This window comes from Sturnus vulgaris, chromosome 21 (genome assembly GCF_052056855.1).
Source record: "Sturnus vulgaris isolate bStuVul1 chromosome 21, bStuVul1.hap1, whole genome shotgun sequence".
Lineage (NCBI taxonomy): Eukaryota > Metazoa > Chordata > Aves > Passeriformes > Sturnidae > Sturnus > Sturnus vulgaris.
In genome coordinates, this window is record NC_142263.1 from 8,705 (window position 1) to 32,724 (window position 24,020).

The following is a 24,020-nucleotide window of genomic DNA, read 5'->3' on the forward strand; positions in this document are numbered from 1 at the left end:
TTTCTTTGCTTCAGAGTTATTTCAAGTTCTTAAAGCCCAAGCAACATTTGCTCTTGATTTTGGTTGGGTGAATCATGAGCAGTGGGCACGGGTCATGCCATTCATTGAGCAGAAAACCCGGGGTCATTTAGAGGGGACACAAGAACTGTTTGTGTAGCGACCTCGGGCTGCAGAGGGGCAGGAGAAAGGCCAAGGGAGCTCCCTGGGGCCACCAGGGCCTGTGGGGAACAGAATGGACGCTTGGATGACCAGTGGAGGTGAGGAGTGGATCTGAGTTCATCTACAGGGAAATAAGGAGGGGATACTCTGGAGTGAAAAGCTGAGGTGATGAGTTCACCCACCTGGGCACGAGTTGTGTTTGCACAAAGTGGGAACAGAGGTGAAGGTCATCCAAAGTCGATCCTGCTTGACTCTCTGAATTCCAGGATAAGTTTTACAAGCTGCCAAATGAGGGAGTAAAAATACACAAAAATGAAACCGAGAGCATTCATGAGGTTCCTGGGAGTCCATTACACTGTTGTCATAGAATTCTTAATGAGTTTTGAGCTTTTAATGACAACAATTCAGTACTTTCTTTGGATTATTCACTGTGTAGGATTTGGGGTTTATCTGGATTTTAAAGGCGTCGTGGTGGCCCTGACACTGCTCAGGAGCTGGTAGGAAAAGCAGGGTCAGAGCTCCTGGCAGGCACAGGGGTGTTTTTCCCAGAGTGGACTGTGGAGGAATTGTTTGGGCCTTGGATTGTCCCTCTGGGTGATGCCAGTTGCTGTGATTTGTGTAATTCCATACATTTAACTCCCAATACTTGCCAGCCCAGGAGCTTGAGCTGACAGGGCAGCACACACAGATTGTTCTCTGTGCTGTGCCCCGATTTGGGGTTGGCTGTCAGCTTTGCTAGCTCCCGTGAATTATGCCCATAGCCCCGAATTCCCTGCTCAATTCCCACTGCCATAACCTCACAGCGCCTCATGGAGTGGGGATATACTGTGGCAGGAAGCTCAGCAGCATCGGCACAGGGACAGGTGTATATTCCAAAGAATTTGCTGTTTCAAACCCTCATCCCCCAGCCCCGCCGATGTCCCTGGGGGGCACTTGACAGAGTTACCTGGATTTCAGCTGATTTCACCCCCCCGAGCTCGGGCTCCAGGTGATCTTTTCAAGCAGGAGAAGGCAGGGGCCGGAGGCGCTCGTGGCCCGTGCCGAGGCAGTCCCTGGGGCCACGAGAGGACATCTCTCCCTGCAGAATTTCAGTTCTTTCCAGAGCCTCAGCAGTGACAGAGGACAAAGAGGAAGAGGAGGAGGAGGAAGAAGGGGGAGAGGGTTTGAGAGGAGGGGAAGCCCAAATCCGTGCTGTGTGCGGAGCTCCGACAGCACGCTGCAGCCCGCAGCTCACTGTGAGCACGGGGCAGAGGAGGCGATTTCTGGGCATTCAATCACCCTGAGGCGGGCGCGGCACCGCCCCTGCAGCACCGTCCCCAGCACAGCTCGGTACCGCTCCGGGATCAACCCGGCCCCGCCCCCGGTGCCGCCCGGGACCACTGGGGACCGCCCCTAAAGCACCGCCCCGGCCCCGCCCGGTCCCGTCCCCGGGACCTCCGTGCCCCGCCTCGCCAAGCCCCGGCTCCGCCCCGAGCCTGCCCGGGCTGCGCCGGGACCATCGCTGGCGGCCCCGCCCCTCTCCCCCGGGCCGAAGCGGGCTGAAGGAGATGTCCGCACGATTGGAAACGCCGCCGAAAATCGCACCCGTGGGATCGGTGTCGGCGTCGTGCGCAGGCATCCCACTAGAGCGAGCGGGCTCCTTGCTGTGCCCCCCTCCTTTTGCAGCCAGAGTTAGAAGGTCGGGGAGCGACACCCGAGCCGCCATCTTGGGAGAGGCAGGGCGCGCAGTACCGCGCTCTGCCCACAGGGTGGCGCTTGGGAGACAGGCAAGGGATGGAATCAAGGAGTGTCCCAATCCTTGAGGAAATCCCCCTGAATGAACGCCCCAAAAAACCCCGACCAGAACTGAGAAACCTCCTGCCTCTGTACGAGTGCAAAGGGTGTGCAAGGAGTGTGCAAATAGTGTGCATTAGCAATCGATCGGCAGGCATTGGAAAGCGATTGCCGATCTAATCGATCGGCAGGCGCGATCAATCGATCGCCGAGCTAATCGATCGGCAGGCGCGATCAATCGATCGCCGATCTAATCGATCGGCAGGCGCGATCAATCGATCGCCGATCTAATCGATCGGCAGGCATTAGCAATCGAACGCCGATCTAATCGATCGGCAGGCGCGATCAATCGATCGCCGATCTAATCGATCGGCAGGCATTAGCAATCGATCGCCGATCTAATCGATCGGCAGGCGCCATCAATCGATCGCCGATCTAATCGATCGGCAGGCATTAGCAATCGATCGCCGATCTAATCGATCGGCAGGCGCGATCAATCGATCGCCGATCTAATCGATCGGCAGGCATTAGCAATCGAGCGCCGATCTAATCGATCGGCAGGCATTACCAATCGATCGCCGATCTAATCGATCGGCAGGCGCGATCAATCGATCGCCGATCTAATCGATCGGCAGGCATTAGCAATCGATCGCCGATCTAATCGATCGGCAGGCGCGATCAATCGATCGCCGATCTAATCGATCGGCAGGCATTAGCAATCGATCGCCGATCTAATCGATCGGCAGGCGCCATCAATCGATCGCCGATCTAATCGATCGGCAGGCATTAGCAATCGAGCGCCGATCTAATCGATCGGCAGGCGCGATCAATCGATCGCCGATCTAATCGATCGGCAGGCGCGATCAATCGATCGCCGATCTAATCGATCGGCAGGCGCGATCAATCGATCGCCGATATAATCGATCGGCAGGCGCGATCAATCGATCGCCGATCTAATCGATCGGCAGGCATTACCAATCGATCGCCGATCTAATCGATCGGCAGGCGCGATCAATCGATCGCCGATCTAATCGATCGGCAGGCATTAGCAATCGATCGCCGATATAATCGATCGGTAGTCGTGATCAATCGATCGCCGATATAATCCATAGGCACGCATTAGCTATCGATCGCCGATCTGATTTTTCCCGCCATTTTTCATGGATTTTTTCCCCCATTTCTTACTGTTTTTTCCCCAATTTTTCATGCATTTTTTTCCCGCAATTTTCGTGGATTTTTTCCCATATTTTCCCCATTTCTAACTGATTTTTTTCCCCCATTTCTCAATGATTTGTTTCCCATATTATCAAAGATTTTTTTTCCCCATTTCACCATGATGTTTCCCCCATTTCTCACTGATTTTTTCCCCCATTTCTACTGATTTTTTCCCCCCATTTTTCCATGGATATTTCCCGATTTTCCCCCCCATTGCTCACTGATTTTTGCCCCCATTTCTCTCTGAATTTTCCCCCCATTTTCCATGCATTTTTCCCCCCATTAATCACTGATTTTTTTCCCCATTTATCACTGATATTTGCCCCCATTTCTCTCTGAATTTTTCCTTCCATTTTTCATGCATTTTTCCGCCCATTAATCACTGATTTTCTCCCCATTTATCACTGATTATTGCCCCCATTTTTCACTTATTTTTTCCCCACAGCATCGGCCACCACAGCACGAGCGACAACAGCTCGCTCTGTTCCCGCCATTGCCCATGGATTGTTTGCCTGTTTTCCATGGATTTTTTCCCCATTTCTCACTGATTTCCCCCCCCCGCCCCCCCATTTCTCACTGAATATTCCCCCATTTTTCATCGACTTTTCCCCCATTTACCACTGCTTTTTCCCCCATTTCTCGCTGATTTTGTCCCAAATTTTCCCCCCATTTCTCATTGATTTTTTTCCCTGTTTCTCACTGATTTTTCCCCCATTTCTTAATGACTTTTCCCGCCATTCGTCACGGATTTTTTCCCCCATTTCTCAATTATTTTTTCCCCATTTCTCAATTATTTTTTCCCCCACTTTTCCCCGTTTCTCACTGATTTATTCCCCATTTTTCATGGATTTTTTTTCCCCCATTTCTCACGGATTTTTTTCCCCATTTTTCAAAGATTCCCCCCCCGTTTTTCACTGATTTTTCTCCATTTCTCACTGATTTTCCCACCATTTTTCATGTGGTTTTTTTCCATTTCTCACTGATGTTTTACCCCATTCTTATTCCCATTCTCATAGCTCTATTTTATATTTATACATATTCTTATATTTGCATTATTTCTGTTATACACTAGATTTTTCATAGATATTTGCTACTTATATTTCATTATATTTTACATGTATACCAATCTATTTCTATTCTTTATATTTTATTTTTATATTAGCTATAAAAACCGTGCCTCTACCCAAATAAAAAGCATTTAAACATTCCTTTTAGACTATATTTAGGTATTTTTTATGGTTCTGTTTTTCATGCATTCTACACCCACCCCTCCCTCTCAATGTTCTGGCACCCAGCATGACCCCCCCCCCCCCCCCCCCCCCCCCCATGCCCGACTCACCTGCTCCTCCAGCGCAGCCCGGCTCCCTTTCCCAGGGACCTTGGGGTGCCCCAAACCACGTCGGAGCCCCCAGTCTCCACACCCTCCCCCTCCGTAGGGAACGGGAATGGGATGGGGAGCACACAGGACAAGAAAGGAACACAAAAGACACACTGGACAGAGAGAAGAAAAGGGCTGGAAGCTGGATATGAGGATGAAAGTGGAGCAGCAACAAACCTCAGGACTCTTGACTAGAGAGTGTGGCTGCTGAACGTCTCAAAAAAAACCCCCAGCTCCAACACAACATGCTGTGCTCACCGGCTCGGCCTGGGACTCATCAGTGAACATCTCTCTCTTGCCAGGGCCATAAAGCCCCGAGAAAACACGAGGTGAGGTTGATGTGCTCCGGCTTTGCTCCTGCTCAGCCCTAACCCCAGCCCCTGCTGCCAGTGAGCACCCTGATCTCTGAACCTCTTCTCAGCTTGTTTGTACGCTTCCAAATTCCTTCCTCTTTCTTCAAGCTTCATCTGTTTCCTGGCATTGGGAGAATGACAAGTGTTTAGCACAGCGCAATGAATACAACAGTCTCATTTTCAGAAGACACAACTGAACGAGAACCGACAGCAGCACTGCTTCGAGACAATCTGGGCACACGTTTCCCTTCCAGCAATCTGAGCGTTCTTTTGTGTCACGCCTGAAATCCTGAAATGGTTTTTGAGAAAAATTATCCATAACTAGAAAACAATCCAACCAAATAAATAGAACCCCTAGGATATAATAACAGCCCATATACTACAACACTCCAATTCTAATATTAATAAGAAAACAGAAATTAGCTACACAGCATTACCTCAAACAAAACACTACATACTGGCAAGAATCAAAGCCACCACAAAATAATTCAAAAACTACCCTATGCCTTATGCTACAGGCTAGAACGCCATCGGCAAACCTTATCAAGGTATCCTTTAAAAACAACGCCCCACCAAAAACAAAAACAACACAAAACGCCATTCAAGAACTCCCTTATCAACACCTGAATGAAAAAACATGGCATTAGATAAATAGACCATAGCCCTTATCATACACCATCTACAAACAAAATAAAGCTATACCATACATCCTCGAAAACCACCTTCAAAGCACGACATTAGAAAAAAAAACTTTCCAGAATTAAAAGCTGTATCTAACAAAAGCCGTCTGATAAAATTAACAACCAAGCCCCCACCATCAGAGCTGCCCCTACTAAACTCCCCATCGTACATATGAAAAATCAGTTTTAAAAACCTACTTCAATTCATTCTGCCTCAAATACAAAGCCATCCAGAAAGTTACCTTCACTCAAAAACAAAAGCGCACGTAGTAAATAACATTAAAAAATAAATCAGCACACTACACACCACAAGCATAAAATATTGAATTAAAACCAAAAATACCCCTATTCATTAAAGAGCCCAGCCGCAAGCTATATTTAACTATAACTTCGTGCAAACGTACACATATCATTAAAATAGATTTCTTTCAGAATACAACTGATGATCTAAAATAGTAAAATGTCCGAGAACGATATTATAATAGGATATCCTCGATCATCCTCCCGCAAATTCTCTCCACTGTATTGTCCGACACACACCGGAAAAAAAATCCAGTTTTTACTTTTTTCAGCTAACTTCTCATTTATTAGCTGAGAGGAATGTTGAATTTGTCTTTACAAATGAGCTGTGGATCAGCCTGTAGATAAGGCTAGCACTGAGAGATAAAAGAAACAATGGGATGGATTCCACTGATTGATGAATGGAAAGAGATAGTTGCCTTTACAAACAAACTGCAGGGCTGCTGATAAATGAAATTGGATATCGAAAGATGAAAGAAGCAACGGGGGGAAACTATGAATTCTATAAGAATTAAAAATTAAAAGGGAGGGTTATACATTAGAGGGGAATTTCAGGTATCAGGCGTTCCGGGAAGTCTGTGCCTCTCAAGTACCTCAGCCAATGGGAAAAGAGAGAGGGAAATGCGGCCGGGAAAATAGGATAAAAAGGAGGCTGCGTCCTCCAAAAATTGGAGAGATCCCAGGGGAATGTCCCATGGCCTCTCCCTTTATTCGAATAAAGCAAAAAGGACTCCTCTGTTTCCTTTTTGGACATAAACCGCTGGTGTTTGTGGATTAATTTTCCTGACATTTAGCAACATATTGTTAAAAAAAAAAAAAAAAAAAAAAAGTGATCCAGAAGAGGGCAACATTGACAGCCATTCCAAGACAGGATGAACAAATGCTTTCACATTGACAGAGGATGCTGCGATGTTCTGAGAACAGAAGATAGAATAAAATAAAGGAAGGTGATGTTACAAGACAGAAAAGGGTAAAATAAAAGGAGTACCTGAGACTGGGGGGCGGGGGGGAAGAAAATGGGGAAATATTAATTGCTACACACTAGGTACAAATGCTTTTTACAAGTAATTTATGAGAAGCAAGCTAAAAGCGTCTTACTGCTGCTAGTGATATCATGCTCCAAGCTCTGCTAATAATTCCTATTTCTAGCAATAGTTAAATTGAACTCACTACATTCCAACTATTTTTCTGCTTGTTTAGATGGCAGATCCGTTTGGAACACACCTTCGTATAGCAAATTCTATGCCCAGGTAGGGACCTCTCAGTTCTTCCATAAAACATTTTCTTCTGCATTATGGCAAGCCTTTGTTTTAGCTTGACAGCTTTCTTGAAACTTAAATTTACGCATGTATCCAAAGACATTTGCAATTCCAGAAATTGGTAGGCACATCATATGGAAAGTAAATAACATTCTCGAGAGGGAGTTGCTTTGTTACTGAGGGGATGAAAAGCAAGGCTAGAGCTAGTAGAACTACCCAAGAAATTGGACTTAACGCAGCTTTTACAAGGCTCAAAGTAGCCATACCGAGATGTTTGAGCTAAAAGCCCCAGTTACCAGACTTACAGGCCTAATAGTTATCACCACACCACATTCCCTGGTTGCAGTATTTTTAACAGCAGTGCAGAACGCTACTGAAAATTATTTTTAGGTTGAATTGTTCTCTCCCCTCACTGCCTGTGTAGCTGTTAGAGGCTTCCAGGAGGCTGGGGAAGCAGACTGCTGGTTTCACTTCCAGACAGGTCACTTCCATGGTCTGCTGGAGGGCACTTTGAAGCCCGTGGCCTTTTCTTGCTCTATTGTATCTGACAACTTTCCTCCCCCACGTCTGTTTTTTAGCGGGCAGCATTTTTGGAGGGCCAGTCAAAGACCTCAGGCTCCAAGAGAATTCATCTGCTTTGCTCTGTTTATGTGTGCAACAGATGGGAGCAGCAACTAAGTCAAGTAGTAACTTCTGAGCTGCCCAGTTATCAGTAAACCAAAATATTCTTTTGTGACTCTCGCCAGACGAACATATCATCCTATCCGAGTCACACACTGCCCCTCTGGCATTTTCCAGTCAGACAAAGAATTCCTGGCCCCTTCCTTGCATGAACCTCAGCTCTCCACCTTGTTCCAGAAAGAGTTCTAGATCCAAGGCCCAGTGAGCCAGCTACCCTTTGCTGCCCTGAGCAGTATGGAAACAGCCAAGCCCCAGCCCTGCAGCCCTGCCTAACTCGCCTTTGCCTCCCAAACCTGAACCTTTTCCTTGGCTGTGGCATCCTCACTCATGCAATCCTGAAGACAAAAATCTGATTTGGCAGGTGAGGCCGTTTCTAACGCAAAAGCTTCACCAAGGTTTCTCTTCCAACTTCAGCCTTAAACAGTCCTGTCCTCCTCAGACAGCCCCCACCTCCAGCCTTTAGCTGTAAATACTTACTGTTTTATAGCTAATGCTTGCCACCCCTCAAAATTAAGTCTTTTGATATGCATTTACATCCCTCCCTAACCATGTCCTCAGCACCCTTCCCAAACTCAGCCTCATCTCCAGGCCTAGAACCTCTCCCTAGGTGAGGGACTGTCCTCGGGTAGGAGTGCTGACAGACCTGTGCATGAGCCCAGCTGCAGAGCCCGTGCTAATCCCAGCCCAGCTCTAGCCTTTAAACCCACTGGGGCTTTGGTACTGGAGGCCCAGTTACAGTAACCCCTGTGGCCGTTCCGCTTCCAGGCCATCTGGGAGTTGTGATCCCCCACCCTACACCACTTTGGTGAGAAATGCATTCCTTTCTTACAAGAAAGTTTTCATTTTATGTCTAAATTCAAGCATTCCGAGAAAACGTGTAGCAATTATATCAAGACAGACATGACAGGCACCAACATTAGTCTTTCATTACACACTTTTCATGCCTTCTCTCCACAGATTTCTTTGAGGCAACTCTGACTCCTTTTCTCACAGGCAGCTCCACACAGCACCGACTCCTCCTCTCCTCTGTACGACTGGCTAAACCCCAGCCTGTCCCTTCCCCAGCCACCTGAGCCTGTCTGTCCCACACACAGCATCCTCTCACCTTGTCCATCCCTTGCACGGCCACGTGTCCCTTCCTCCTCACAGCACAGCCAGCAGGCTCCAGCCCACACTGCAGCAGGCTCTGCACCTCCAGCTGGAGCTGTGCTTAGTGAAACTGGCAGCCAGCTGACCCACGCTTTTATAACAACCAGCCTCACTGGGCAGGCAAGGCTGTTTCCACTCCTTGCTAATCAGTACAGCTGTAACTCGTTGGCAACTAGTGCCTTCTGCACTATCCTTACAAACTATTCTCCTACAGAAATGGACCGGAATTCCGCGGGGATTTTCCGGGGATTCCGGGGGGATTTTCCGGGGATTCCGGGAGGATTTTGTCGGGAATTCCGGGGGGATTTTGTCGGGGATTCCGGGGGGAATTTCTGGGGGATTCCGGGGGGATTTTATCGGGGATTCCTGGGGGATATTCCCGGGGATTCCGGGGGGATTTTATCGGGGATTCCGGGAGGATTTTGTCGGGAATTCCGGGGGGATTTTGTCGGGGATTCCGGGGGGAATTTCTGGGGGATTCCGGGGGGATTTTATCGGGGATTCCTGGGGGATATTCCCGGGGATTCCGGGGGGATTTTATCGGGGATTCTGGGCATATTTTCTCGCGGATTCCGGGGGGATTTTCTCAGGGATTCCGGGGAGATTTTATCGGGGATTCCGGGGGGATTTTTCCCGGGAAATGCGGGGGGCTTTTTCCCCGCGATTCCAGGGGGATTTTCCAGGGGATTCCAGGGGGATTTTATCGGGGATACCTGGGGGATTTTCCAGGGGATTCCTGGGGGATTTTCCCGGGGATTCCGGGGGGATTTTCACTGGGATTCCGGGGCGATTTTCTCAGGGAATTCCGGGGGATTTTCTCGGGAATTCCGGGAGGATTTTCCCGAGTATTCCGGGGGGATTTTCCCGAGTATTCCGGGGGGATTTTTTCGGGGAGTCCGGGGGGATTTTCCCGGGGATTCCGAGGGGATATTCCCGGGGAATTCCGGGGGGATTTTCTCCGGGATTCCGGGGGGATTTTCCAGGGGTTTCAGCGAGGAATTTCCCGGGGAATTCCCGGTGGATTTTCCAGGGGATTCCGGGTGGATTTTCTCGGGGATTCCGGGGGGATTTTCCCGAGTATTCCGGGGGGAATTTTTCGGGGAGTCCGGAGGGATTTTCCCGGGGTATCCGGGGTGATTTTACGAGGAATTCCGGGGGGATTTTCCCGAGTGTTCCGGGGGGATTTCCTCGGGGATTACGGGATGATTTTCTCGGGCAATTCCGGGGGATGTTCTCGGGTATTCCGGGGCCATTATCTCGGTGATTCCGGGGAGATTTTCTCGGGGATTCCGAGATTATTTTCCCGGGGAATTCATGGGATTTTCCCGGGGATTCCGGGGGGATATTCGCGGGGATTCCGGGGGATTTTCTCGGAGATTCCGGGGGGATTTTCATGGGGATTCCGGGGTATTTTCTCCTGGATTCCGGGGAATTTTCCGTGGATTCCTGGGGGATTTTGCCGAGTATTTCGGGAGAATTTTCTCGGGGATTCCGGGGTGATTTTCCCGGGAAATTCCGGGGGATTTTCTCGGGGATTCCGGGGATTTTTTCGGGGAGTCCGGAGGGATTTTCCCGGGGATTCCGGGGGGGTTTTCTCGGCGATACCGGGGGGATATTCTCGGGGATTCCGGGATGATTTTCCCGGGGAATTCCAGGGGATGATTCCGGGGGGATTTTCTCGGCGATTGCGGGGGGATTTTCTCGGGGATTCCGGGGGGATTATCCCGGGGAATTCTAGGGGATTTTCTCGGGGATTCCGGGGGGATTTTCCCGGGGAATTCCGGGGGGATTTTCTCGGGGAGTCCGGGGAGATTTGCCCGGGGATTCCGAGGGATTTTCAGGGGAATCCGGGGGGATTTTCTCGGGGATTCAGGGGGGTTTTTCTCGGGGATTCAGGGGGGATTTTCCAGGGGATTCCGGGGGGATTTTCTCGCGTATTCCCGGGGCATTTTCCTGGAGATTCCAGGGGGATTTTATCGGGGATTCCGGGGGGATTATCCAGGGGATTCCGGGGGGTTTTTCCAGGGGATTCCGGGCATATTTTCCCGAGTATTACGGGCGAATTTTCTCGGGGATTCCGGGGAGATTTTCTTGGGGATTCCGGGGGGGCTTTCACAGGGATTTCTGGGGGATTTTCGCGTGGATTCCGGGGGATTTTCTCGCGGATTCCGGGGGCTATTTTCCCGGGGATTCCGGGGGAAATTTCTCGGGGAGTCCGGGGGGATTTTCTAGGGGAATTCCGGGGGATTTTCTCGGGGATTCTGGGGGGATTTTCCCGGCGATTCCGGGTTGATTTTCCCGGGGACTCCGGGGGATTTTCTCGGGGATTTCTGGAGGATTTTCCCGGGGATTCCGGGCGGATTTTCTCGTGGATTCCGGGAGGATTTTCTCTTGGATTCCGGGAGGATTTTCCCGGGGAATTCCGAGGGATTTTCTCGGGGATTCCGGGGAGATTATCCCGGGGATTTCGGGGAGATTTTCTGGGGGATTCCTGGGGGATTTTCTCGGGGATAGCGGACGGATTATCACGGGGATTCCGGGATGAGTTTCTCGGGGAATTCAGGGGGATTTTCCAGGGGATTCCGGGGGGTTTTTCCCGGGGATTCCCGGGGATTTTCTCTCGGATTTTTTCCCCAATTTTTCAAGCATTTTTTCCCGCAATTTTCCTGGATTTTTCCCAAATTTTCCCCATTTCTCACTGATTATTTTCCCCAATTCTCAATGATTTTTGCCCCAATTTATCAAAGATTTTTTTTCCCCATTTCTCACTGATGTTTTTCCCCATTTTCCCCCCATTTCTCACTGATTTTTATCCCCCATTTTTCAATGATTTTTCCCCATTTCTCTCTGATTTTTGCCCCATTTCACCATGATGTTTTCCCCATTTCTCACTGATTTTTCCGTTGATTTTTCATGGATTTTCCCCCCCATTTTTCGTGGATTTTTTCCCCATTTTTCCCCATTTCTCACTGATTTTTTTCCCCCATTTATCACTCCTTTTTCCCCATTTTTCCCCATTTCTCACTGATTTTTTCCGCCATTTTTCATTGATTTTTTCCGCCATTTTTCATGGATGTTTCCCCCAATTTTCATGGATATTTCCTGATTTTCCCCCCCATTTCTCACTGATATTTGCCCCCATTTCTCTCTGAATTATTCCCCCCATTTTTCATGCATTTTCCCGCCCATTAATCACTGATTTTTTCCCCATTTCTCACCGACTTTTCCCCCCATTTCTCACTGATTTTTATCCCCCACTTCTGACTGATTTTTCCCAATTTTTCGTTGATCTTTTTCCCCATTCCTCACCGATTTTTCCCCCATTTCTCTCTGATTTTTCCATCATTTTTCATGGTTTTTCCCCCCCATTTCTCACTGATTTTACCCCCTTTCTCACTGATTTTATTAATGTTTGTATTTCTATTTCTATTTCTATTTATTATTATTGTTTTGCATGTTTATGTTTATGTTTATGTTTATGTTTATGTTTATGTTTATGTTTATATCTATGCAGGTTAACGTTTGTGCATGTTTATGTCTATGTTTATATTTATGCATATTTATTTTTATGCCGGCGAACGCGGGCAGGCGTTTTATGTAAACGCCTATCCGCCGGGGTCCTAGAGAGGCCGCCATCTTGAGCGTGTCGGGACTCTCAAAATGGCGCCTCGGGCGGCACCCCGGCTGACCTGCCAAAAATGGCGGCAGAAAGGGCGGGAAAAAATCAGGACCCCGGTGTGTAGGCATAAGATGCCTGATTACATCGCCGACGCCGATCCGCTCGCCGACAATTTTCCCGGATGTTTCAGAGCGTGCCGACAACGGCCGCGCGGTCCGCGGTGCCGCGGGCGTGAGGGCGCCGGCGGGCGCGGACAGGCGTTTTATGTAAACGCCTATCCGCCGGGGTCCTAGAGAGGCCGCCATCTTGAGTGTGTCCGCACTCTCAAAATGGCGGCTCGGGCGGCACCCCGGCTGACCTGCCAAAAATGGCGGCAGAAAGGGCGGGAAAAAATCAGGACCCCGGTGTGTAGGCATAAGATGCCTGATTACATCGCCGACGCCGATCCGCTCGCCGACAATTTTCCCGGATGTTTCAGAGCGTGCCGACAACGGCCGCGCGGTCCGCGGTGCCGCGGGCGTGAGGGCGCCGGCGGGCGCGGACAGGCGTTTTATGTAAACGCCTATCCGCCGGGGTCCTAGAGAGGCCGCCATCTTGAGTGTGTCCGCACTCTCAAAATGGCGGCTCGGGCGGCACCCCGGCTGACCTGCCAAAAATGGCGGCAGAAAGGGCGGGAAAAAATCAGGACCCCGGTGTGTAGGCATAAGATGCCTGATTAAATCGCCGACGCCGATCCGCTCGCCGACAATTTTCCCGGACGTGTCAGAGCGTGCCGACAACGGCCGCGCGGTCCCCGGTGCCGCGGGCGTGAGGGCGCCGGCGAGCGCGGACAGGCGTTTTATGTAAACGCCTATCCGCCGGGGTCCTAGAGAGGCCGCCATCTTGAGCGCTGCCGCACGGCTGGGTCCCGGCCCGCGGGCCCTTCCGCCATCCTGAGAGGGGCACGGTGCAGTACCCGCCTGTGTCCACACGGCGGCAGCACTGCCGCCCAACTCAGCCCGGCACTGCCGCCCTGTCAGGGACAGACAGAGAAGGGAGAGAGTTCCAAGCACCAGAGTCCCCACCCGTCATAAAATCCTCTCAATGAACGCCCCAAAAAAACCCCGACCCAAACTAAAAATGCCCTGCCTCTGACCAAATGAAAAAAAAAACCTTTTATATATATAAATCATCTATTTTTTAATATTTAATTTCTAGTCATAATCTAGACATATTTCATATATTCAATTTAATTGCTATTCTATTTATCATATATACAATATTATTTTATTATTCATTATATACATAGATTTATATTACTAATGTTATTTCTATTTTATCTATATCCATCTATATTTGGAGGTTCATAGTTTTTAATATTATTTCTTTAAAAGCTCTGCCTCTAACCAAATAGAAACAAAAAACTCGATTATTTTAAATTCTATTTGAATATATTTTTCTATTTAGTTTTCATATTTATATCTGTAGATTTATATGTCTATATTGTGTATTCTATATTTATATACTATTTAATGTAGTTTTAACTAGTATATTAATATACTAGATGCTATTTACATTCTATTATAACATACTATTTAATATAACATATTAAAATCGATAAATTATTTCTATTACATACTACATACATGTATTTTATATTTATATTTTTTCTATATATTTATACTTACATATATATATGCATATATAGTTATAATAATTTTATGTCAGTATCTATTTTTGCATATTTGTATATTTTTGCCTATATTATTTTCAAAAAACCCTCCTCTAACCAAATAAAAACCAATAAAACATTCCTTTTAAAGTCTGAATATTTATATATTTCTATTTTCATAACATAATATAATGTAATGTAATATATTTATATATTGGTTTCTTATATTTGCTTCTATATTTTTATTCTTTATCTTTTCTATTTACAGTATCTATAAAAAAACCCTACCTCTATCCAAACACAAGCCAATAAAACATTCCTTTTAGACTATATTTAGCTATTTTTTAAGGTTCTGTTTTTCATGCATTCTACACCCACCCCTCCCTCTCAATGTTCTGGCACCCACCATGACCCCCCGCCATGCCCGACTCACCTGCTCCTCCAGCGCAGCCCGGCTCCCTCTCCCAGGGACCTTGGGGTGCCCCAAACCACGTCGGAGCCCCCCTCAGCCTTTTTTCCTCACCCCAAAGAAGGCACAGAACGACTCCTTTAATGAAGTTGTTTTAACAATTGTAAGGCTAGAGCTTTTGGTATCCACTGCTTGCCATCCCTTGTAAACCAATTATTTTCTTCTTTCTTCTGCAGCTTAATAAACCTCTTTTTTTCCCCATAGTTTTCCAAATGCATGTATTACCGCATATGCATATTTAGAATCAGTAAATATATTTAATGTCTTGTCCTGCTATAATTCACAGGCTCTCACAAGCGTGTGCAGCTCTGCTGTCTGAGCTGACCAGGTGGCTGGTAACCTCCCCCCTTCCTTTAATTGCTTTCCATTCACGATAGAGTATCCTGTAAATCATGAAGAATGGGGGGGAAAAATCAGTGAGAAATGGGGAAAAATATCCATGAAAAATGGGGGAACAAATCAGTGAGCAACGGGGAAAAGTGGGGAAAAGTTAATTGAGAAATGGGGAAAAAATCAGTGAGAAATGGGGAAAAAAATCCCTGAAGAATGGGGGAAAAAATCAGTGAGAAATGGGGGAAAGTGGGGAAAAAATCCGTGAGAAATGGGGGAAAAATCAGTGAGAAATGGGTGGGGAAATTCCATGAAAAATGGCGAAAGAAATCAGTGAGAAATGGGGAAAAATGGGTAAAAAATCAGTGCGAAATGGGGGGGGGGGGGGGGGGGGGGAATCAATGAGAAATCGGGGAAAAACATAAGTAAGAAACGGGGGGGGGAAAAATCCATGAAAAATGGGGAAAAATCAGTGGGAAATGGGGATAAATCTGGAAAAAATCCATGAAAAATGGGGGAAAATATCAGTGAGAAATGGGGGAAAATGGGGAAAAAGTCAGTGAGAAATGGGGAAAAATCAGTGAAAAACGGGGGGAAAACTCCATGAAGAATGGGAAAAAAAAATCAGTGAGAAATGGGGGAAAAAAATCCCTGAAAAATGGGGGGAAATATCAGTGAGAAATGGGAAAAAAATGGGGAAAAAAATCATTGATAAATCGGGGGAAAAATCAGTGTGAAAGGGGGGGAAAAATCGGGATCGGGGACGTGGACCGGGACTGGGATCGGGGACCGGGACGGGGAAATGGGACAGGGACCGGGATCGCGGACGGGGACCTGGGACAGGGACCGGAACCGGGATCGGGGACGGGGACTGGAGACAGGGACCGGGACCGGGATTGGGGACTGGGACCAGGACCGTGATCGGGTTCCGGGACGGGGAACTGGGACTGGGACCAGGATCGGGGACCGGAACCGGGGACTGGGACCGGGACCAGGACTGGGGACGGGGACTGGGGACAGTGACCGGGACTGCAATCGGCACCGCCCCCCGAACCGCTCCCGGAACCGCTCCCCGGGCTACCCCGGCACGGCGACCGGGAACGCCCCCGGCACCGCCCCCGGTGCCGCCCCCGGCACTGCCCCGGCACCGCCCCGGGTAGCGCCCCCGGCACCGCCCCCGGGGCGGGCCGCCGAACGCACGCGATGACGCGCGGGGGGCGGGACGGCGCGGGGCGGTGACGCGCTTCATGCCAGGAGCAGGGCCCGGGTGCGACGAAGACGGGAGCGGGACGACCCGATACCGCGCGGGGCCGCGGGCCCGTGCGGAGCCCGGCCCGCTGGGTAGGGGCCGCCAATGGCACCGGGGCTTCTGCTTCGGCTTCTGTCCGTGTCGGCGGGGAGGCCCCAGCCAGCGGTGCCCCTCTCCCTCGGCGACACGGGCGTGGAACTCGGCATCGGGCGCTGCATCGCCGCGGACAGCAGGGGGCGCACGGGTACCGATACTGCCATGGGGCCCGGCGCTGCTCTCCTGCTCCGCCGCCAGGCGGCGCTGCGCTGCCGTCCTGCCGCGCCTCCGGGCACGCTCGGTTTCCTCGGGACCCTCGGGACCGGCCGGGACGCGGGGACTGCCCGTGCGGACCCGGGGACCCCGGGCCCCGCCTGTCCCGCCGCTGCGGAGGCGGGGGATGCTTTATGGGACTGCCCGAGCTGGCAGTGCCGGGTCTGGGGCGTTGGGGCGCGCCTTGGGGGGCTGCGGGTGCGCTCGTTTCCTCTTCTGCATGGCCTTCTGTGTGAGCATCTCTCGTTGCGACTGCTCTTGGAGAGTCAAACCCCTCCTCCTAAGTGGTCTCAGGAGCCTGGCAGGGTGAGTTTTGTTTCACAGGGGAAAGGGCCACTGGTCGTGTCCAGAGACCTGTGCACCCAGCCAGGTTTCTGCCTGATAAAATTCCAAATGGATGAGGATTTCTCCCAGCCCCAAGCTGCCCCCACCTGTAACCCTGGCTGCCTTTGGGGTGCCCAAAGCCTCCTCTGTGCAGATCTCAGGAACCTGGGAGGGGTGAACAATGTTGCACAGGGAAAAACCCCACAGATTTTATCTCCGGGCCTGGGGCCAGGAGCAGGCATTTGCGTGCTATAATTCCAGAAGGAGCACGGTGTCTCCCAGACCCAAGCCGCATCCAGCTGTGACCCAGCTGCTCTTGGAGTGCCAAAAGCCTCCTCGTAGCTGATCTCAGGAACCCTGGAAGGGTGAGTTTGGTTTCACAGGGAAAAGGCCTCAGTTTGTGTCCAGAGATCAAATAAGGGACTCTGCTTTTCCTCTAGTTCTCCTTCCTGTTTTCACCTGGGCTACAAGGATGGGCATGGCCTGTATTTCTCATATCAAAGTGATGTTACTAAATTTGTCCAGAAGTTCTGATTGTTATTTTTATTAGTAGTAGTAATTTTCTGATAGAAAACACTCTCATTTTGCCTTTCCCACGTTGTTTCCAGGTGCTGCCCAGGATGGACATCTGTGGTCTCAGACAGTGATTCCCGAGGAGCAAGGAAAGCCTTTTCCTCACCTGCACAGTTCAGGTGGATGGGACAGAATTGGTGTGGCCTGACAAGGCAGGAAAAGCTGTCTGTGTTCTGGAGTGCCTTGAAAGCTTTCTCCGTCAGGTTTGGAAGGGGTTTCTCTTTGGGATTTCTTGTGATGCAGCACCACGGGTATCCCTTTGTGCCAAGTCCAGTGCTAAAGGATTGAAGAACTGACAAGTGGGGTCTGGGATGAAAATGCCTCTAATAAAATTAAGCAAAGAATACAATAAGAGAAATGAGCATCCTTTTAATAGTTAGGAATAAAAATGCTGGAAAAGGGCACTCTGAATTGGTGTCACTTGTCATGGATAAAACCCCAGAGTGAGGAATCAGAGCAGAAGTTGAGAGCTGGAATCCTTCTGCAGTCGACTTAATTTTCTTTTCCTCCTCTCTTTCAGGACAGGAAGAATCACGACTCTCCTGCCATCTTTGCCAAGAGCTGTGGTGTTTGATCAGCCAAAGCCCAGAGGCTTCAGCACCAGAGGTCTGAGCCTGGAGGGCTCCTGGTGCTGCCCGTGCTGTGGGCTATGTCAGAGGATGCAGGGTTCCTCTTTGCCTCCCTGCTGGGATTAACTGCCATGGGAATGTGGGATCTGGGTGAAACTCCAGCTCTCCTGGTGTTCAGGGGAGCAAGGTCTGAGGGACTCCTCTCTGGGGATGTGCGGTGAAGGACTGAATAGTGTGGAAGGAGAGTATTTATAAACTGTATCACTGTTTCTCCCAAAATTGGGGTGGAGCACTGATGGGGGCGGTTGGGTTTGGTCTGGGCCTGTTATTCTTTGTGCAATTTTTAAATTCTCTTGTATGATTTACTGTCCGGTATCTTTCTAACAAAAGCTGACATAAATTTAGATTAAGGATTAGAACTTGGCTCCATTCATTGCAAACATTTGACAAGGCTGGAGGACTGGGGTGGTGACTGCTCTCAGGAAAGGTTACTTATTAATACTGTGTCAGATTTCCCGCAGTGACTGTCAGGCCTGCATGGCTGTGAGTTCGTGCTCTTCTCACTGGGGAAATAAGTTCAGCAAAATTAGAAATGTTAGAAAAATCCAGCCAAAAATTCCACCTCTGTACCCCCTAAGTTTTCCCAGTTTTTCCCAGCTAGGAGCTGCACAGAAGTCAGGCAGGGGAAGTGACAACAGGGAACAGCTGAAAAATTCAAAGGCACAAAGAGGAAAGGGGAAAGGTTTCAGAAAACAATTCTATGGTCTAAGAATAATTTCTGATTCCCTACTGAGAAGAACACGAACTCACAGCCATTCAGGCCTGACAGTCCCCTGCAGTGAGAGCTCAGCACACATCCACAGAGGCAAGTCCAGCATCTTAAATGAAAAAATAAAAATAAAAACCAGGAGAAAAAGGTGATTTCTTTTGCTTCAGAGTTATTTCAAGTTCTTAAAGCCCAAGCAACATTTGCTCTTGATTTTGGTTGGGTGAATCATGAGCAGTGGGCACGGGTCATGCCATTCATTGAGCAGAAAACCCGGGGTCATTTAGAGGGGACACAAGAACTGTTTGTGTAGCGACCTCGGGCTGCAGAGGGGCAGGAGAAAGGCCAAGGGAGCTCCCTGGGGCCACCAGGGCCTGTGGGGAACAGAATGGACGCTTGGATGACCAGTGGAGGTGAGGAGTGGATCTGAGTTCATCTACAGGGAAATAAGGAGGGGATACTCTGGAGTGAAAAGCTGAGGTGATGAGTTCACCCACCTGGGCACGAGTTGTGTTTGCACAAAGTGGGAACAGAGGTGAAGGTCAATCCAAAGTCGATCCTGCTTGACCTCTGAATTCCAGGATAAGTTTTACAAGCTGCCAAATGAGGGAGTAAAAATACACAAAAATGAAACCGAGAGCATTCATGAGGTTCCTGGGAGTCCATTACACTGTTGTCATAGAATTCTTAATGAGTTTTGAGCTTTTAATGACAACAATTCAGTACTTTCTTTGGATTATTCACTGTGTAGGATTTGGGGTTTATCTGGATTTTAAAGGCGTCGTGGTGGCCCTGACACTGCTCAGGAGCTGGTAGGAAAAGCAGGGTCAGAGCTCCTGGCAGGCACAGGGTGTTTTTCCCAGAGTGGACTGTGGAGGAATTGTTTGGGCCTTGGATTGTCCCTCTGGGTGATGCCAGTTGCTGTGATTTGTGTAATTCCATACATTTAACTCCCAATACTTGCCAGCCCAGGAGCTTGAGCTGACAGGGCAGCACACAGATTGTTCTCTGTGCTGTGCCCCGATTTGGGGTTGGCTGTCAGCTTTGCTAGCTCCCGTGAATTATGCCCATAGCCCCGAATTCCCTGCTCAATTCCCACTGCCATAACCTCACAGCGCCTCATGGAGTGGGGATATACTGTGGCAGGAAGCTCAGCAGCATCGGCACAGGGACAGGTGTATATTCCAAAGAATTTGCTGTTTCAAACCCTCATCCCCCAGCCCCGCCGATGTCCCTGGGGGGCACTTGACAGAGTTACCTGGATTTCAGCTGATTTCACCCCCCCGAGCTCGGGCTCCAGGTGATCTTTTCAAGCAGGAGAAGGCAGGGGCCGGAGGCGCTCGTGGCCCGTGCCGAGGCAGTCCCTGGGGCCACGAGAGGACATCTCTCCCTGCAGAATTTCAGTTCTTTCCAGAGCCTCAGCAGTGACAGAGGACAAAGAGGAAGAGGAGGAGGAGGAAGAAGGGGGAGAGGGTTTGAGAGGAGGGGAAGCCCAAATCCGTGCTGTGTGCGGAGCTCCGACAGCACGCTGCAGCCCGCAGCTCACTGTGAGCACGGGGCAGAGGAGGCGATTTCTGGGCATTCAATCACCCTGAGGCGGGCGCGGCACCGCCCCTGCAGCACCGTCCCCAGCACAGCTCGGTACCGCTCCGGGATCACCCGGCCCCGCCCCCGGTGCCGCCCGGGACCACTGGGGACCGCCCCTAAAGCACCGCCCCGGCCCCGCCCGGTCCCGTCCCCGGGACCTCCGTGCCCCGCCTCGCCAAGCCCCGGCTCCGCCCCGAGCCTGCCCGGGCTGCGCCGGGACCATCGCTGGCGGCCCCGCCCCTCTCCCCCGGGCCGAAGCGGGCTGAAGGAGATGTCCGCACGATTGGAAACGCCGCCGAAAATCGCACCCGTGGGATCGGTGTCGGCGTCGTGCGCAGGCATCCCACTAGAGCGAGCGGGCTCCTTGCTGTGCCCCCCTCCTTTTGCAGCCAGAGTTAGAAGGTCGGGGAGCGACACCCGAGCCGCCATCTTGGGAGAGGCAGGCGCGCAGTACCGCGCTCTGCCCACAGGGTGGCGCTTGGGAGACAGGCAAGGGATGGAATCAAGGAGTGTCCCAATCCTTGAGGAAATCCCCCTGAATGAACGCCCCAAAAAACCCCGACCAGAACTGAGAAACCTCCTGCCTCTGTACGAGTGCAAAGGGTGTGCAAGGAGTGTGCAAATAGTGTGCATTAGCAATCGATCGGCAGGCATTGGAAAGCGATTGCCGATCTAATCGATCGGCAGGCGCGATCAATCGATCGCCGAGCTAATCGATCGGCAGGCGCGATCAATCGATCGCCGATCTAATCGATCGGCAGGCATTAGCAATCGATCGCCGATCTAATCGATCGGCAGGCATTAGCAATCGATCGCCGATCTAATCGATCGGCAGGCGCCATCAATCGATCGCCGATCTAATCGATCGGCAGGCATTAGCAATCGATCGCCGATCTAATCGATCGGCAGGCGCGATCAATCGATCGCCGATCTAATCGATCGGCAGGCATTAGCAATCGAGCGCCGATCTAATCGATCGGCAGGCATTACCAATCGATCGCCGATCTAATCGATCGGCAGGCGCGATCAATCGATCGCCGATCTAATCGATCGGCAGGCATTAGCAATCGATCGCCGATCTAATCGATCGGCAGGCGCGATCAATCGATCGCCGATCTAATCGATCGGCAGGCATTAGCAATCGATCGCCGATCTAATCGATCGGCAGGCGCCATCAATCGATCGCCGATCTAATCGATCGGCAGGCATTAGCAATCGAGCGCCGATCTAATCGATCGGCAGGCATTAGCAATCGATCGCCGATCTAATCGATCGGCAGGCGCGATCAATCGATCGCCGATCTAATCGATCGGCAGGCGCGATCAATCGATCGCCGATATAATCGATCGGCAGGCGCGATCAATCGATCGCCGATCTAATCGATCGGCAGGCATTACCAATCGATCGCCGATCTAATCGATCGGCAGGCGCGATCAATCGATCGCCGATCTAATCGATCGGCAGGCATTAGCAATCGATCGCCGATATAATCGATCGGTAGTCGTGATCAATCGATCGCCGATATAATCCATAGGCACGCATTAGCTATCGATCGCCGATCTGATTTTTCCCGCCATTTTTCATGGATTTTTTCCCCCATTTCTTACTGTTTTTTCCCCAATTTTTCATGCATTTTTTTCCCGCAATTTTCGTGGATTTTTTCCCATATTTTCCCCATTTCTAACTGATTTTTTTCCCCCATTTCTCAATGATTTGTTTCCCATATTATCAAAGATTTTTTTTCCCCATTTCACCATGATGTTTCCCCCATTTCTCACTGATTTTTTCCCCCCATTTTTCCATGGATATTTCCCGATTTTCCCCCCCATTGCTCACTGATTTTTGCCCCCATTTCTCTCTGAATTTTCCCCCCATTTTCCATGCATTTTTCCCCCCATTAATCACTGATTTTTTTCCCCATTTATCACTGATATTTGCCCCCATTTCTCTCTGAATTTTTCCTTCCATTTTTCATGCATTTTTCCGCCCATTAATCACTGATTTTCTCCCCATTTATCACTGATTATTGCCCCCATTTTTCACTTATTTTTTCCCCACAGCATCGGCCACCACAGCACGAGCGACAACAGCTCGCTCTGTTCCCGCCATTGCCCATGGATTGTTTGCCTGTTTTCCATGGATTTTTTCCCCATTTCTCACTGATTTCCCCCCCCCGCCCCCCCCATTTCTCACTGAATATTCCCCCATTTTTCATCGACTTTTCCCCCATTTACCACTGCTTTTTCCCCCATTTCTCGCTGATTTTGTCCCAAATTTTCCCCCATTTCTCATTGATTTTTTTCCCTGTTTCTCACTGATTTTTCCCCCATTTCTTAATGACTTTTCCCGCCATTCGTCACGGATTTTTTTCCCCCATTTCTCACTGATTTTTTCCCCATTTCTCAATTATTTTTTCCCCCACTTTTCCCCGTTTCTCACTGATTTATTCCCCCATTTTTCATGGATTTTTTTTCCCCCATTTCTCACGGATTTTTTTCCCCATTTTTCAAAGATTCCCCCCCCCGTTTTTCACTGATTTTTCTCCATTTCTCACTGATTTTCCCACCATTTTTCATGTGGTTTTTTTCCATTTCTCACTGATGTTTTACCCCATTCTTATTACCATTCTCATAGCTCTATTTTATATTTATACATATTCTTATATTTGCATTATTTCTGTTATACACTAGATTTTTCATAGATATTTGCTACTTATATTTCATTATATTTTACATGTATACCAATCTATTTCTATTCTTTATATTTTATTTTTATATTAGCTATAAAAACCGTGCCTCTACCCAAATAAAAAGCATTTAAACATTCCTTTTAGACTATATTTAGGTATTTTTTATGGTTCTGTTTTTCATGCATTCTACACCCACCCCTCCCTCTCAATGTTCTGGCACCCACCATGACCCCCCCCCCCCCCCTGCCCGACTCACCTGCTCCTCCAGCGCAGCCCGGCTCCCTTTCCCAGGGACCTTGGGGTGCCCCAAACCACGTCGGAGCCCCCAGTCTCCACACCCTCCCCCTCCGTAGGGAACGGGAATGGGATGGGGAGCACACAGGACAAGAAAGGAACACAAAAGACACACTGGACAGAGAGAAGAAAAGGGCTGGAAGCTGGATATGAGGATGAAAGTGGAGCAGCAACAAACCTCAGGACTCTTGACTAGAGAGTGTGGCTGCTGAACGTCTCAAAAAAAACCCCCAGCTCCAACACAACATGCTGTGCTCACGGCTCGGCCTGGGACTCGTCAGTGAACATCTCTCTCTTGCCAGGGCCATAAAGCCCCCGAGAAAACACGAGGTGAGGTTGATGTGCTCCGGCTTTGCTCCTGCTCAGCCCTAACCCCAGCCCCTGCTGCCAGTGAGCACCCTGATCTCTGAACCTCTTCTCAGCTTGTTTGTACGCTTCCAAATTCCTTCCTCTTTCTTCAAGCTTCATCTGTTTCCTGGCATTGGGAGAATGACAAGTGTTTAGCACAGCGCAATGAATACAACAGTCTCATTTTCAGAAGACACAACTGAACGAGAACCGACAGCAGCACTGCTTCGAGACAATCTGGGCACACGTTTCCCTTCCAGCAATCTGAGCGTTCTTTTGTGTCACGCCTGAAATCC

The 24,020-nt window shown here is 49.6% G+C and overlaps 2 long non-coding RNA genes across 5 annotated transcripts; one reads left to right on the top strand and one right to left on the bottom strand.

Annotated features, from left to right (window-relative positions):
* The first annotated feature begins 16,200 nt into the window (after positions 1-16,200).
* Positions 16,201-18,961, top strand: LOC148221460 (uncharacterized). Of its 4 annotated transcripts, none has more exons than XR_015807959.1 (3): positions 16,201-16,357; positions 17,507-17,674; positions 17,992-18,961. It is a non-coding gene; the product is annotated as an uncharacterized LOC148221460 (long non-coding RNA). The 4 variants fall into 4 exon arrangements; XR_015807962.1 differs by having other exon boundaries at positions 16,251-16,509; XR_015807960.1 differs by lacking the exon at positions 16,201-16,357 and adding an exon at positions 16,534-16,880.
* LOC148221461 (uncharacterized) lies at positions 17,415-20,452 on the bottom strand. Its single transcript, XR_015807963.1, has 3 exons — positions 20,065-20,452; positions 19,304-19,402; positions 17,415-17,794 (listed from the first exon to the last, which is right to left on the bottom strand). It is a non-coding gene; the product is annotated as an uncharacterized LOC148221461 (long non-coding RNA).
* Between the last annotated feature and the right edge of the window lie 3,568 nt (positions 20,453-24,020).